The sequence below is a fragment of the Hippopotamus amphibius genome, chromosome 11 (assembly GCF_030028045.1).
Source record: "Hippopotamus amphibius kiboko isolate mHipAmp2 chromosome 11, mHipAmp2.hap2, whole genome shotgun sequence".
Lineage (NCBI taxonomy): Eukaryota > Metazoa > Chordata > Mammalia > Artiodactyla > Hippopotamidae > Hippopotamus > Hippopotamus amphibius.
In genome coordinates this window covers 115,062,871-115,077,912 of record NC_080196.1, presented here as the reverse complement: position 1 = coordinate 115,077,912, position 15,042 = coordinate 115,062,871, and the positions used below count along the sequence as shown (strand labels likewise).

At 47.4% G+C, this 15,042-nt stretch overlaps 1 protein-coding gene across 4 annotated transcripts in view; it reads right to left on the bottom strand.

The window, feature by feature from the left end:
- The window catches only part of ADNP2 (ADNP homeobox 2), a 31,898-nt gene extending 26,312 nt beyond the window's left edge, over positions 1-5,586 (bottom strand). For 2 of the 4 annotated variants that reach the window (XR_009048039.1, XM_057699342.1), the window contains exon 1: positions 540-4,660. The gene's annotated coding sequence lies outside the window, so the exon portion shown is untranslated. Of the gene's footprint in view, positions 1-539; positions 4,661-5,458 lie in introns of those variants that run through there. The other 2 variants (XM_057699341.1, XM_057699343.1) reach the window with 2 other exon arrangements.
- Positions 5,587-15,042: the final 9,456 nt, after the last annotated feature.

Sequence of the window (15,042 nt, the reverse complement as noted above, 5' to 3'; positions counted from 1 at the left end):
GACCATAAAAATGCCACATGCTTTTTTTTCCTGCCCCCTGGGTACCATTATTCTTGGAATCTAGACTCCTTATTTTAAGAAGCTCAACTAGCCCACACGGAGAGGTTCCACATCAACCACCAGACACAAGAGTGAAGATGCTCTCAAGCCTGTAGCTGTCCAGTCACCCCCAGCCTTTGAGTCTTCCCAGATGAGGCCCCCAGACACTCTGGAACATAAACAAGCCATCTCCCCTGCTCCCATCCAAACTCCTGACCTGAAGAATTACTGAGCTTTTTTAATAGATTCTTTCATTCTACAAAGTTTTTGGATGGTTTGGTACTGAGAAGTAGTAACCAAAATATAACAACTGGAATATAAACTTAAGTTCATGGTAACATAAATAATTAAATGAACTGAAAGTCTGGTAAGGAACGGGGTATTTTACATGGTTTCCAAGCACCTCCCCACAAAACACTCCTTAATAACCAAGGGGAAAAGTGTAATTCACAGAAGTCTGGCAGACATTCAATTAAGAGACACTGCACAAAATAACTAACCTGCAAACTTCAAAAATGTCCAGATGATACAAGGGAGTGCTATTCATAACAGCCAAAGTGTGGAAACAATCCAAGTGACCATGAAATGATGAATGGATGAACAAAACATGGCATACCCATACCACAACACACTGTTCCGCAATGAAAGTAACTAGGTACTGACGCACAAGACAACATGAATGAATCTCAAAAACATGATGCTAAGTGACAGAAGCCAGACGCAGAAAGTTCTCATGGTGTCTGGTTCTATTCATTGAAATGTTGAGAAAAGACAAATCTACACAGATAGAAGGTAGATTAGCAGTCAGCTGGGGGTGGCAACAGGTAGTAACTGCACATGGATAGTTTTTGGGGGAGAGTACTGGAAATGTTCTAATATGAGATTGTGTTCCTGGTTGCACAACTCTACCAATTTACTAAAAATCAACTAATTATACACTAAGAAAACGATCATGGAAGGAAAAACTAAGGAACTCTTCCAGAATGAGAGATACTAAAGATACCTAAATACAACATGCAATTCTAACTAGATTCTTTACTATAAATGCTATTGGAACAACTGGCAAAAACTTCAGTGGGGGTCTGAGGATTAGATGGTAATAATCCATTCATTTCCTCATTTTCATGGTTGTGTGCTGGATATGTAGGAGAATGTTCTTATTGTAGAAAATAGACAATTTGGGGAGTAATGTGGCATCTTTTTTGGCAACTTAGTTTCAAATGATTGGGGAGGAAGAAGTTCTTTGTACCATACTTGCAACTTTCTGTAAATCTGAAACCATTTCAAGTTTTAATGTGCAAGCTGTGAAAGCTAAAAACAAAATCAGTTAAATTCTAGTTAAAGAAATGCCAGATTAAAAAAATGTCAATTTTTTATTATCAAAACAATAATATCCACCGGTAGTGAGGGTAAGTAGAAAAACTGTAATTTCTACGTTTAGAGTACAACTGGCAGTATCTCCCAAGGTTTTAAACAACAATTTCTATGTGTTGGCAATTCACTTCTAAACCCTCTTGTAATCGCTCATCCCTCAAGGATACGCCTGGTGCCCTTCCAAGGAATTCTCAGAGTGGCCAGTTTATACTTATTTCACTGCACTCACCTCACTACGTTGTAATTATCTACTTATATACCTATTTTTCCTATTGGACTGAACTTCTTCAGGGCAGGAATCATGTCTTCTTTGCATGTCGGGGCCTATCACAGAGGTTCAAAATGGAAAGGCTATGGAGGGTTGGTGAGTTGGAGTCCAAGACATTCCAAGCGAATAAATCAGCAACAGAAAATGACTGAGGTAAAGCAGTAAAAGTCTGAATATATTTGGCAAAAGGTAAGCGAAACCAAAGAGGTGGACTGGAATAAAATGAGAGATGAGGGGGCAGCAAAGGTTAACGGTGGGAGTACCTTTTCGTGTGTACTAAGGAAACAAAATATTTGAGAAGCTGATTTGGAATGGGTACATTTTTCGGACAAGTTATCTATGTGAAAAGTGTATCTCAGGCTCAGTAGAAAGTGAGTTTGAAGGATCAGTTAGCATTTCAGAACTAGGAAATACAAAAATCATAGGAAATAGTTAAAAATAATAAATTAACAATAAAATTCACTGAATTGGTTCCTAGCCTTCAAAAGCATACGTTAACAGAGGAGCTGTCAAGAACCTCATGGTGGCATTCCTAAAAATTAAGCACAAGGTCACTCAAGCCCAGACTGGGTTCTCTGGCCAGAGCAAGCCTCAACAAAAATATTTCTTTATGCTTTCCACTCACTGTATCAGACTTGCTGCTATTTCCTCCTTAAAGTTCCACTGTCATCTCTATCCTTTGGGGTTCTTCTTTCCCCAAAGCTGGCTGATAAATAGGATCATCCAAAGTTAAGACCACCATCCACACATATCTAAAACAAAGAAGCTAAACTTACTGCTTGCAAAGAAATCTGGCCTTACATAGCAAGTGCTGACCTTATCACAGTTTTGAGAAGAAAGGAACACAAGGATTGGTGCGCTCTCAGAAGCAGTCTATGGGTTGACCAATTTGCACAGGATGGTTCCCAAGGCTGCTACCTACAGGCCAACTCTCAGGAGGAAGGCACTGAAAAGAGGCTGCCAGTGATTGGGCAAGTTTTAAAGGGCTCTGCAGCTACTTGTTCAAGGCTTGGGAGGAGGGCCAAAGAAGTCTGTTTTCTTGAATTTGGAGAATAGGAGTTTTTTATTGTCAACTGTTATGTGCCCCCACCCTTCATTGTTATTGTGGTCCCTCTGCCCTCGCCCCGCCCCCGCAAAAAAAAAAAATCAATTTTTACTTATAAAAAAAAAAGTTTCCCCTCTTTAGCCGTTTGCTGTTTTACAGAAACCAAGTAAAGATAATAAAAAGTAAAACATAGGTAAATCAAAGAAGTTTCAAAATCTTAAAACAATTCAAGATCCTTGGTCTACTGCTGCCAATCACTCTGGGAAAAAGAAGGTGACTTTTACCATAATTTATCCATTCTAAGAGATGCAAAAGTCCATACAAAAGGCCTAGTGGATTAATTAACTAGGAAAGAAGCTGTTCACTGCTTCCATGTCTACAGATCCTTTACTGATGCTGCTCTCTATATATTCTTAGTACTGAGTTAAATCCGTATTTTCACCATTACGAAACAGGAGGCTAATACAGCTGCACTAATCTATCAACCTCAGTTCACAGTAAATTACCTTTAATTTCAGTGTGTGGCAGACATGGAACTACCAAAAATTGCACCAATGTGCACAAGAAAATATTTCTCAAATAGGCACTTAAAGGGTTTCTTCTGTTGCTTTTTAGTATCATGGTCATTTAAGAATATTCCATTACCGAGCTCCTCACTACTTACTAGACAGGATGCTACCCAATTCACGAGTTGTTCAATAAGGCCAATTAGATCTTTAAAATTTACTCTGTTGAATGTAAAATAGATAGCTAGTGGGAAGCTGCTGCATAACACAGGGAGAGCAACTCAATGCCTGATGATGACTGAGAGGGGTGGAATAGGGAGGGTGGGAAGGAGACGAGGAAGGGAGGGGATACGGGGATATATGTATACACACAGCTGATTCACTTTGTTGTACTGCAAAAACTGGCACAACTATGTAAAGCAATTACATTCCAATAAAGAGCTTTAAAAAAAAAAAGAATATTATTCCATTAGCCAAAAAAAGAATAACAACACTTTTTTAAGCCACAGAACTTTCTTTTAAGTTCCTGCGGAATCTAAGTTCTAAAAAGATTTCACGTGAGAAGCAACCCAGCACAATGATCTCATGAGCAAAAGATTCTGAAGTTGCACTGCCTGAGTTCAAATCAGCTCCACAGTTTACTTGCTGTGTGATCTTTGGCAAGTTGCTAAGCCCCGGGTCTCAGTTGCTTCTGTAAAACAGGGACTGCGCAACTGACTGTGAGTAGTTTTGAGGAAGGACGGTTTAATACAAGAAAAGCACTTAGAACATAAGACTGTGAGTGTGCTATTATCTAACTCCAAAAAAATCTAAATGAAACGTCCCAACCATTGGAATACAGGTTGTTTGTGTTTTTTAAGTAACTTTAAAAACACATATTTGTACCATGCATGAAAGCAAGAGTCAAAGGTCTGGGTTCCCACACAGCAAGATCCCTTCTCAGACATGTGGCCTTCGGGAAGCCACCGCCCTCAGCCGGCCTCCTCACTTGTGACACACTGTGCCCTAGCAAGCGTGGGGCACCGGCTAACAGGTGTGTGACAGCCAGAGCGGCAGCCTCGGCGGAACGCTGGGGCGCGACCCCTCACAGCGGCTGCAGCCGTAAGTTCACCAAAAGCAAATGGCAAACCTGGGTTCAAATGACAAAGGTGTCCCAGCGCCCCTCAGCTGAAACTCTCGTAACCACTCTACGTTCACCTCGCCAAACCAATCTTCATTCCCAGCCCTGAATCCAGCGCTCGCGCCCTGACCGCCGCTCTGACAGACGAGCGAGCAGGTCTCCTCCCCACTCGGGCGCATCCTCCAGCTCCCTCAGCACAGACAGCGCTTGCCCTCCACGCCTAGAGACCGCTGGCTCCACAGAGTCCCAATGCGAACCAGAACACCCAAGTTCCTTCATACGACGGCCGACGCCTCAGGAGCAGCTCTGAGTAAGTGGGGTACGTTACCTGACTCCCAGCCAGAGGAACACGCCCTTTCCACAGCCCGCACCCCTCACGCGGCCCCCTCTCCCCAGGACGCCGCCCGCGACCCCGGCTCCGCACCGGACTCCAGGCCCCCTGCTCTGCGGAGCCCCGCGGCCCCCGCCCACCGCCCCGTCAGGACCCTCCGGGTCTCAGGAGGCTGCCGTCCCCCGCTCCGCGCCATCCCGGCGAGTTCTAAAAGCACTCAAGGCAAGCCTCCCATTCGCACCCAAAGAAAACCCTTCAAGTGCTATTTATCATCGTGCCACCCTGCACTGCGTGAGCCGGCGGCGGCAACTTCGCACGTTCCGAAGCCAAGCGTTAGAAGCCATGCCGCACAAACCACGGCCACGCCGTGAGCCCCGGCGCGTGAACGCTGAGAACGTCCGCGCCGACACCTGCACGCCGGCAGCGCGCCCCCCCAGCAGCGCCAGGGTGCGGGGCGGCCGGCCGGCCTCTCCCGCCGAGGAGGACCCGCCCCCGGCAGGCCGGCTGTGCGCGCGACCGCTCGGCCCGCGTCCGCGCTGGCCGCGGGCGGCCCCCGCCCCCGCCGCCCCCTCTCCGCCCGGCCCCCGCCCCCGGCCCCCACGTGACGCGCGGGGACGACGGGCGCCCTTCTGGCCGCGGGCCCCGCGCCGCGACCCGTGAGGCGGCCCCGGGCCGCGGGGTGTGGGCGGGGCGGGGCGGGGCCGCCGCCGGGACTTCGCGGGCCGGGCCGGGCCGGGCCGGGGGCGTCGGCGCGGGCCCGGCCGGGGTAACCTACCGCTGGGCGCCCGCAGCGCCGCCGCGTCCCCCGCCGCTCTCGCTGCGCCCGCTGGGGCCCCGCGCCCGCCCCCCTCCGCCCCGCGCGGCGGGACCCCCGCTCGGCGCGCGCGCCCACCCTGCGCGACCCCGTCCCCTCCTCCCAGCTCGGCCAGAAAGAGAAAATGGCGCTCGATTGGCCTCCGGAAGTGACGCGCGCCCTCATTTGCATGTCGGTGCAGCCAGCCAATGGGGGAAGAGTGTGCATGGGACCCCCCCCCCGGGCACTGCCCCACAGGCCCCTTGGGGCCCCTGCCTTAAACTGGACTGGAGGCTCAGCAGTGGGAATGGGGGTCTGCATTGAAGCCCCTCCCCCTGACCCCTTCCTGCCACAGTGGACTGGCTTGCCAGCCTCTCTCCAGCATCTATACAAACTCTCGTGAGAGTTTGCGAGGGTGGTGACGTCATTAGAGGGGGTGGGGCGAGTGGGACGTCCACCACGTGACCAATCACGTGGGTTGACCAGAGCTTTGACTTCTTTTGCATGGGGTGGGGTGGAGCTAGTGGCCACAGCAGGAATAGGTGACCCCGCCCACATCTCAGAGCCAATGGGAAACCAGCTGTGAGGAGAATCCTGCCCTGACATTGGAGGATAGAACTTGGGCTCTCAGAACTTTGACAAGGATGCCCTTGATTGACACATCTTGGTGAACTGACTGGATAGGGTCTCTTGACTTGGTAATTATTTTCTGAGAAAATTAATGTTACGCCTTTTCTTGAGAATTCTGATTTTTAAGTTAGAGCTACTACATGCTGTGTAGGAAAAAAATTAATTGCATACATTTGTAAAAACTCAGATGACCTAGAAATGGCTTTTGCCTAGCTTTTTAAAAAATTCTGAAGCAATAATATATTTCTCAAAATGAACGAAATCATTGAGCAGGAGCTCTCAAAGTGCCTTTGGGTCTTCATCCTTCAGTCCGTCAAGTGCCCAAGGGGGAAGACTACGGGCCACATCGCCCTCAGGGAGCTTGCAGTTTGACGAGAGGCCTGGTGTGTGTGCAAACAACCACTTTAATTTATCACTCCCCGATGACTATTCTAGACCTTTCTCACTTCATTGAAGATGCCGGGGTAACCCTTAACTTCCTTTTCGGCAGAAGGCCACGCCTCCTCCTCCTTCTTCCGGGCACCAGGACCATCAGACTTGGTGTCCCTCAAACTCCCTCCCAGCCCCAGGCGCACACCTTTTTACTCAGCAACCATTCTGATCAGAGGCTGTGTCTGCACGCGCTCATGGCCAGTCCCTTCATCCCTGGGCCTTGTTTGCCCTGCCTGGCACCTCATTGTCCAGCCATCCCTCTCCCATAATTTCAGCTTCTCTCTTTCTACTGGTAACTTCTGCTCAGTTTAGCCCCGTGACTAAAAACATAACGGGCACTAAATGTCTGAATTAATTTAACAGTTGTGTTGAATGCTGGGCTGATGTTACTTAACCACAATTTGCTTTTTTCCCCACCGGGATACCAGCCATAATTGAAGGAGAATTTGCTCTTTATAGTTATTTATGAATTATGATTTAATTTGATAATAAATCACAGCAGTAAATGGGTATGATGTTCCTATATATCTTTCTTCAAGTAATTATGGGTGTGATAAAGAGTTACAGCCTTCCAGAGCCCTTGATCCAGACCAGGGCCCTCCACTATGGGAGCATCGTATCACATTTCTCCACGTCTAGGCTGCTTCCACTCCTCACCCCTGTGCTCTCCTGCCCCACCCTCACCACTCTGCAGATATTCCTGGGCACCCGTGCCCTCCTAGATGCTAAACCCAAGAACAGATTTCAGCACTCATCTTTTGTTTGTAACCTCCTCCCTTTCCTGAAGCCCTTCCCTCCCCAGCATGACCTTTAATCTTCTCCACCCTCTGACTGGTCCTTACACCTTTACCAGCTTCCCTTTCTCAGCCCACCCTTGAATGTTCGTCCCACAATTCTTCCCACTGTCTTTCACATTCATCACCACGTCCTGTGTGCCAGGCACTGTTCCAGATATTGGAAACCCCATCCCTTTCGCTTTTCACCCTCCATACTCTCCCTGGTGAATCTCAACTGCAGAGTCAAACTTCGTTATTCTGATTCCAGATCAGTGTATCCACCTCTTTCCCAAGTTTCAGCTTTGTTTTTCTGGCTGCCAACTGGGCGGCTCCACTTGGGTGACCGAAGTGTTCAAGGCTGAGCGCATCATGCCTCCTCAGCAGCCACTCACCACCCTTGAGTTGTCCCATCTCCAGTTCTCTAACGTTACATCCCAATGCTCCTCAAATCTGTTCCCCCACCTGCAGCCCCCCACCAGGTGTGCATCACCTAACAGGAACACCTGCACAGGTCAGGCACCCACCTGCCCTCCCGCTTTCGCAGGGATGTTCTGCAGTCAGCTAGTTAGAGGTCCAGCGAAAAGCAAGGCTGACCCTGTCGTTTCCCTTCTTATCTTCAGCCATTCCAGTCCCCCTCCTCAAGGAGCAAGCCCAGCTGGTCAGCCTGGAACACAAGCTCTCCAGAGCTGACCAGTCCCAGCCCACCTCCTGCTGCCACATGCACTATGCAGTGTTTGTTCATGGAATTCCTTCCTTCCCTACCACCTGAACTCATCTCTATCCCATTGCCATTCAAGGCTGAGTTCTGCTGGCTTCTCTGCCAGGAAGATCTCCCTGGCCACCACTACCACCACCACACACACATATATATGGCAAAATGTGGTGGCTTCTTCCTGATGTGCCCAGAACAGTGTGTGCGTATCACTGCATGCGCCATGCTGTTTGGTCATCATCTGCCAACGTGTCTGTCTCTCTCAGGCAGGGCTGCACCAACAGGGGCATGACTCCTGATCATCACTGTAGCCTGATGCCTAGGTTACTTTAATGAAATTTGTATTAATAAATATTTTAATAAATATAATAGTTTTAATAAATGTTGAATGAATTGTTTTCTCCCATCTTATGAAAAATTTTGAACATTCTGAAAAGTTGAAGTAAATGTACAGTGAACATCGTCACCTAGACACAATTAACAATTTTACTCTATTTGCTTTATCACCCAGCAATCCAACTATTCACCTCTTTCCATTTTTTAATTTTTTTAATTGAAGTATAGTCGATTTACAATGTTGTGCCCATCTCTGCTGTACAGCCAAGTGACTCAGTTATACACATATAGACCTTTTTTTATACACTCTTCCATTATGGTTTATCACAAGATATTGAGTATAGTTCCCTGTGCTGTACAGTAGGACCTTGTTGCTTTTTCATCCTGTATATAATAGTTTTCATCGGCTAATCCCAAACTCCCAGTCCTTTCCTCCCTGACCCCACTCCCCCTTGGCAACCACAAGTCTGTTCCGTCTGTGAGTTTGTTTCTGTTTTGTAGATAGGTTCATTTGTGCCATATTTTAGATTCCACATATAAGTGATATATGGTGTTTGTCTTTCTCTTTCTGACTTATTTCGCGTAGTATGATAATCTCTAGTTGCATCCATGTTGCTGCAAATGGCATTATTTCGTTCTTTTCTATGGCCCAGTAGTATTCCGTTGTATACATGTACCACATCTTCTTTATCCATTCATCTGTTGACAGACATTTAGGCTCCATGTTTTGGCTATTGTGAATCAACTATTCATCTCTTGTTCCAGCTTTTTTTTTTTTTTTGGATGCATTCAAAGGAAATTGCAGACATTTGTCTACTATGTCCCTACACACTTCAGCATGCATGGATATGTAACAAATGACATTTAAAACTACAATCAGGGCTTCCCTGGTAGCACAGTGGTTAAGAATCCACCTGCCAGCGCTGCAGACATGGGTTTGATCCCTGCTCCGGGACGACCCCATAAGCCACAGAGTAACTAAGCCCGTGCACCACAACGACGGAAGCCCACGCCTAGAGCCTGTGCTCCGCCACAAGAGAAGCCACAGCAATGAGAAGCCCACACACTGCAACCAAGAGTTGCCCCCATTCTCCCCAACTACAGAAAGCCTGTGCACAGCAATAGAGACCCAACGCAGCCAATAAATTAAATAAATAAATAAAATAAAACTGCAATCAACAGCTTTGATGTTGAAAGGCCTGTCCCTCCCCACAACAGAGGAATGAGCAATATGACCCAGAGAGAGTCAGTCAGCAAATCATTCAAAATCAGAATGAGCGCTCAGGACTTGCATGCGGGGCACGTCACAGCACAGACAAGTGTGCTCTGCTTCTTCTCAGCCTACTTGGTGTCAATATGAATACGGATGCTTTGATTTCAGGTTCAGCTGGGTCTAAAGATGCTGTGCTGGATCTTTCCTACTCTCTCATCTGGTTCCTTCTATAATCAGCATCAGCTTTTGTAAAAATAATTGTCCACCATAAAAAGAGCAACCTGAGGGACCACAGAACAGAGAAAAATCTTAAACTTGCTCCAGAGCCTGACATGTCAGCCCACAGGGTGAGGCCTTTGGACACGTGCTGCCTTGAGGGCCCCAGCTTCCAGATAAAAATGACTTATATGTTAAAAAAAAAAAAAAGTGTCCCTTCCGCTGGGCAGACCCAGCCCCACATCAGGGGGCAGACCTCAGCGAGCAGAGCGGGCTAGATTTCCAAGCTGCATAGGCACACTCTACCACTGTAGCTGGCAATGCACAAAGAGACAACGGCACACGTGCTCCTCTACAGTAAAATAAATTGTGACGGTGAACCCCAAACCACTGAAATTTCTATAGAAAGGGGAGGTGATATTCTCTGTGAACACCTTACATGGGATCTGCCTTTCTCACCTTTGTTCTACATTTATTTGTGTGTCTACTAGATGCCAAGGAGATGGTGGTGAGCAGAAAACAAAAGAAATTCAATCCCTGCTTTCATAGAGCTTAGAGAACAGTGAGGGAAATCGTCATTAGTGAAATAAGTAGTACACAGTGAAAGTTGAATTATAAACTGAGTAAACGCTACTGAAGACGGTAGGCTCTCCGAGCGTCTACAGCCCAGAGACCTGATCTGCATGAGCAGGCTTAACGGAGTGGTAAGCTGAAGCCAGAAGGACAAGTAGGCATGATTGGATCAAGGCAGCAGGAGGTGGTGCAAGGAGTGACTCCAGGCAGTGGGGACAGCCCTGCAGAGCTCGGTGCCCGGAGGGGGTGTGGCAGAGTCAGATTGACCAAGGAAACCAGGATGACTGAATTACAGGTCAAGTCACAGGAAGAAAAATATGAAGGGAGGTTAGGAGCCAGGTCATTAAACCATGTTGGTCTTTTTAAGACCAATGAGAAGCCAATGAAGTGTTTTCAGTAGGTGGGATGACAGGATCAGATTTGCTTTTGGAAAGCACAGCTGAGTCTAGCGTGCAGGAATGCAGATGCAGGACTAAGAGGTGACTGTTGAAGAGGTGCAGAGGGAATACGATGGCCGTTCGGAACCGCAACCGGGGTGGGAGCCTTGGAGACGAAGAGAAGCAGACAGCTCCGAGAGGCTTAGGAGATGAAGTGACCAGACCTGACCGTTTGGACAGGACTGTGAGGCAAGTGTCAGGAATGACAGCAGTGAGGACAGACAGTGGAAGCACTGGGAAGAGAATGAGGGGATCACACGTTTGGTCTTGACCGTGTTGAAGATGGCTGTTGGAAACACAGGTCGGGTTCTAAGAATGCAGGTCTGGGTTAGAAATATAAATTTAAAGGCACCATAACACAGATGATAATTGAAGCTGTTACTGAACCAAACTTGGGTTGGCTCGCCTGCGCGCAGCTAAGCCAGTCGACTGACACCAGGTTGTGGTGAAGGAAAGTGCAGTGCTTATTGCAAGCACTATACAAGCAGCTAATGCTCAAAAACCCCGAATCCCCTGAAGGGTTTCAGCAAAGCATTTTTAAAGGCCAGGGGAGGGAGGGAGGGGAGTGTTGCAGGGTGTGTGATCAGCGCCTGCACGATTCTCTGACGGGCTGATGATGGGGCAACCAGGTGGCGTCACAGGGGTTCACGTGATCCGTCCTGAGGCTCCAGGAGGTCTGGGGGCTGTGGGCTCACGGTCATCAAGTAGTTAGTTTCTTCCACTTGGTGGCGGTTTTAGCATCTGTAAAACAACTTGGGAAATGTGCATCAGACACTATTATCTGGGTACTTCAGAGAGGAGCTACAGCAAGAATATAGGGGAGTGGGTCTGTCCCAGGAAGGCCCCGTAGCGTCCTGCTCAGTTACAAAGCCGTGAACATGGATGAGAGTAAAGAGTGAACCAACACAAAGGAATGGACTAGATGGACCTGGTTCTTGAAGTCACTTCTACTCTGAGATCCCCTGATTTTAGTATAACAGTGAAGCTGAAATACAAATCCGTTTGTAGACGACTGCCTTCCTAGGTTTGTTATGACAAATAAGATAATGGAAACGTTAAGTTGCACAGTCCTTTGATGTTACTATGTAAACAGCAAAGCATCAGATCCCATACTGATAGAAAATAATTCTAGAAATAATTTCTTCAGATGAAAAATTTCAGGTATGTTCATTCAGATTATCTAGATGAGGAATTGCAAAGCCACTGTGAGGGTTAATGGGATTGGGCTTGGTGTGGTATACCACCACTGTAATTTAGCTTATAGTTTAATGGTCAACACAACCAAATGATCAGTGGAATAATGATGTATCATGGTAACAACAGGAGAAGCGATTAACCCAGGCAGGCATGGAGAAGAGCTGGCCGGAGGAAGTGATGTCTATGCGGAGACCTGAGGGAGAGAGAGTAAGGATGCATCCAGTTGAAGAGAGAAATAGGGGAGAATTCCAGGTAAAAGAGACTGCCTGTCCCAAAGCCAGGAAGGAAAAGAAAGCAAGGCACATTACAGAAAATAAAAGGTCAGTTTGGTTACCAGTGCAAGGGAGAGAAAGCTGGAAGCCAATCAAGATAGAGTATGCCCAGTTACAAAGAGCAAGTCACTGCAGGGGCAGGGGAGCCAGCGAAGGCTCTAAAGTGAAGGGTGATCTAACTAAGTACGGGCTTTGGAAATGTCACCCCAGTTTCAGTTGTTAGCATGTTTTCTTTTTTTCCAGACAATTTCACAATGTATATAAGTCCAGTTTGTCTTGTGGAAGTAAATGAAGATTCCCCAAATGAGAACAAACAGAGGCTATTTACTGGGGTCTTGCTATAGCAGATGCATCAGCCTGTGTTTGGTAGAGACTCAGAGGCAGGCAGTGAGAAACCTCTGGGGTGGAGAGGGAAGGCTTTGGGCAGGTGCTCTGGTTGGAGGTCTTTGGCCCAGGGAAGCTGGAGGCGGCTAACCAGAATCGGAACCCCTGAGGTTTGCAGGGCAGACCGGTCTAGGGAGCACATTTGGCTTTCTCTGGCTGGTCCTAAGTTGGAAGTGGAACCAAAAAAAAAAAAAAAATAGGGAAGCTGGCAGTCACTGACCAAGTCCTGGTCATTCTGGGCTGATTGCTGCAGAGGCTGTGGGTTAGAGACGGTCATCAGTGGTCTGACCCTCGTCCATGTGTGTATTTTGTCTCCCATCCCCCTCCCACTTGGGTCACTCTCTCCCTTGTGGGAAGCGGATCAGCTCAGGGATCCAGTCTTCACAGCTGGGGATTCTCTTGCTTGTCAATCAAATCATGAGATGTATTTTTTCTTTTAGTTATTGTACCATCACGGCAATCCCCTGACCTGACAAGGGAGCAGCTGCACAGAAGCCCATAAGAGAGAATGTCATGACCACAGCAGCAAAGACAAGAACCATCAGCGGTCCCTGTAGGTTGCTTTGAACTAGGAACACCATTTGCCAACCTTGGCCAAGAGAGAAAATTCCCATAGACCACGGAGATTAACGTTAAAGAGAGAAATTGCTTTTCCTTTAAGGGGATGTATCATGTGTTCTGCTTTGCCTGCTTCATTGATCCAAGCGTAACAAGTATTAGCAGTGGTGCAGATGCTGCCGGGACTGGCCATCCCATAACCTGGAGCACTGTGGTCATCTCTCTGCCTCGCTGGTCTGCAGTCCCCGGCGGGCAGGGGGTGGGTGTCACAGCTTCCCCGGAGTTGATGTGACCCTCTCTCTCTCTGTATGGCTCCCACCTTTGGAATCACTGTTCTTGTTGCTGGCATCACAGGAAAAGTGCCTGAGCAACCAGCGTAGCCCCATTTCTGAGCTCATGTCTGAGTTACAATTTCCAGCCTTGGTGACTTCTAGATTTAAGACCTCTGGGTACAGACGCGTCTGAGAACACTCTTCCTAAAGGGCGTGCAGAGTTGGTCTGAGGCAAGCAGCACCAAATGTCCTGCTCCCTCCAGACCAGTGCCCAGTGGGGGCACATGGAGATCCAGGGAAAGAGGATTTGCCTGGACGCAAGGGGGAGCCCAAGGTTGGTTATACGCTTTGGTATCTTTCAGGTGGCAAGTATTTGGCCCATTGCTCTATGAAGGTTGTTAAATTCAAATTTATAATTACCTAGAATCTGATCAATAGAGTGTAACAATTGGTTCTTTATCTGGGAGAAAGGGACACAAGAAAAGTCACAAGAAGATTTATCGTGAGGAATTGGCTCACACAATCACAGAGGTTGAGAAGTTCCACAACCTGCTGCCTGCAAGCTGCAGACCCAGGGAAGCCAGTGGTGTAACTCCACCTGAGCCCTGTTGCTGCAAATCCCATTCAGCAGGCAGAAACAGGGCACATTCCTCCTTCCTTCTCCTTTTGTCCTATTCAGGCCCTCAAGGACTGGGTGACGCCCACCCACACTGGAGAGGGAAACCAGCTTTCCTGAGTCTACCGTTCAAATGCTACTGCACTCAAGACACACCCAGAAACAATGTTTAATCTTCACACCCTGCAGCCAGGCAGGCTCACACGTAAAATTAACTATCCCAACAGGACACAGCCAAGAACCAAAGCCTCAAGGGCCCTTTGCATACCTTCAGGTGGATTTTATATGGTTTCCATGGGATTTGAACACATTTTAGTTATTGCATGTGTATTTTCAGGATGGGTTGAAGCATTTCCTTGACAAAAAGCTTTACTCCTTACAGTTGCTAAAAATTGTTTGATTTTGTGTTTCCAACCTGGGGTATCCCAGCTTTCATATCAAATGATCAAGGCACACATTTTATAGGAATGTGGACTGAGGAAAAAAGGTACAATCTAAAAGTTGCAGGTTGTGTTTTATTTGCGGAACTTACTGAGGACTACAGCCTGGGAGACAGCATCTCAGTAGCTCTGAAGAGCTGTTCCAAAGGGGTAAGGCAGGAGCCAGGCTATATAGTCTGTTTTGCTGAAACAAACAAATGAAAAAACAAAAATATGTAATCAAACATCAAAAGATGACTGTTAATCACAAAAAACATATCTCAAGTTAATGATTTTAGTGTTTTTCTATGTCTGGGAAGATGCAAAAGTCTCGGCTCACTGAAATTATCCCACTGATGTGCATCTTAACTATCTAGAGCCAGTATCCTGTTTCCCTCCCTCCTGAATTCCCCTCAGGGCACTCCACTGGGGGCGGCTGCAGTGGCTGATGGCTTGAAGGTGGGCAACATTCTTTGTCCACAGGAACCGTTATGAAAGAACTCTGTAAGGCATTGCTCCTCAC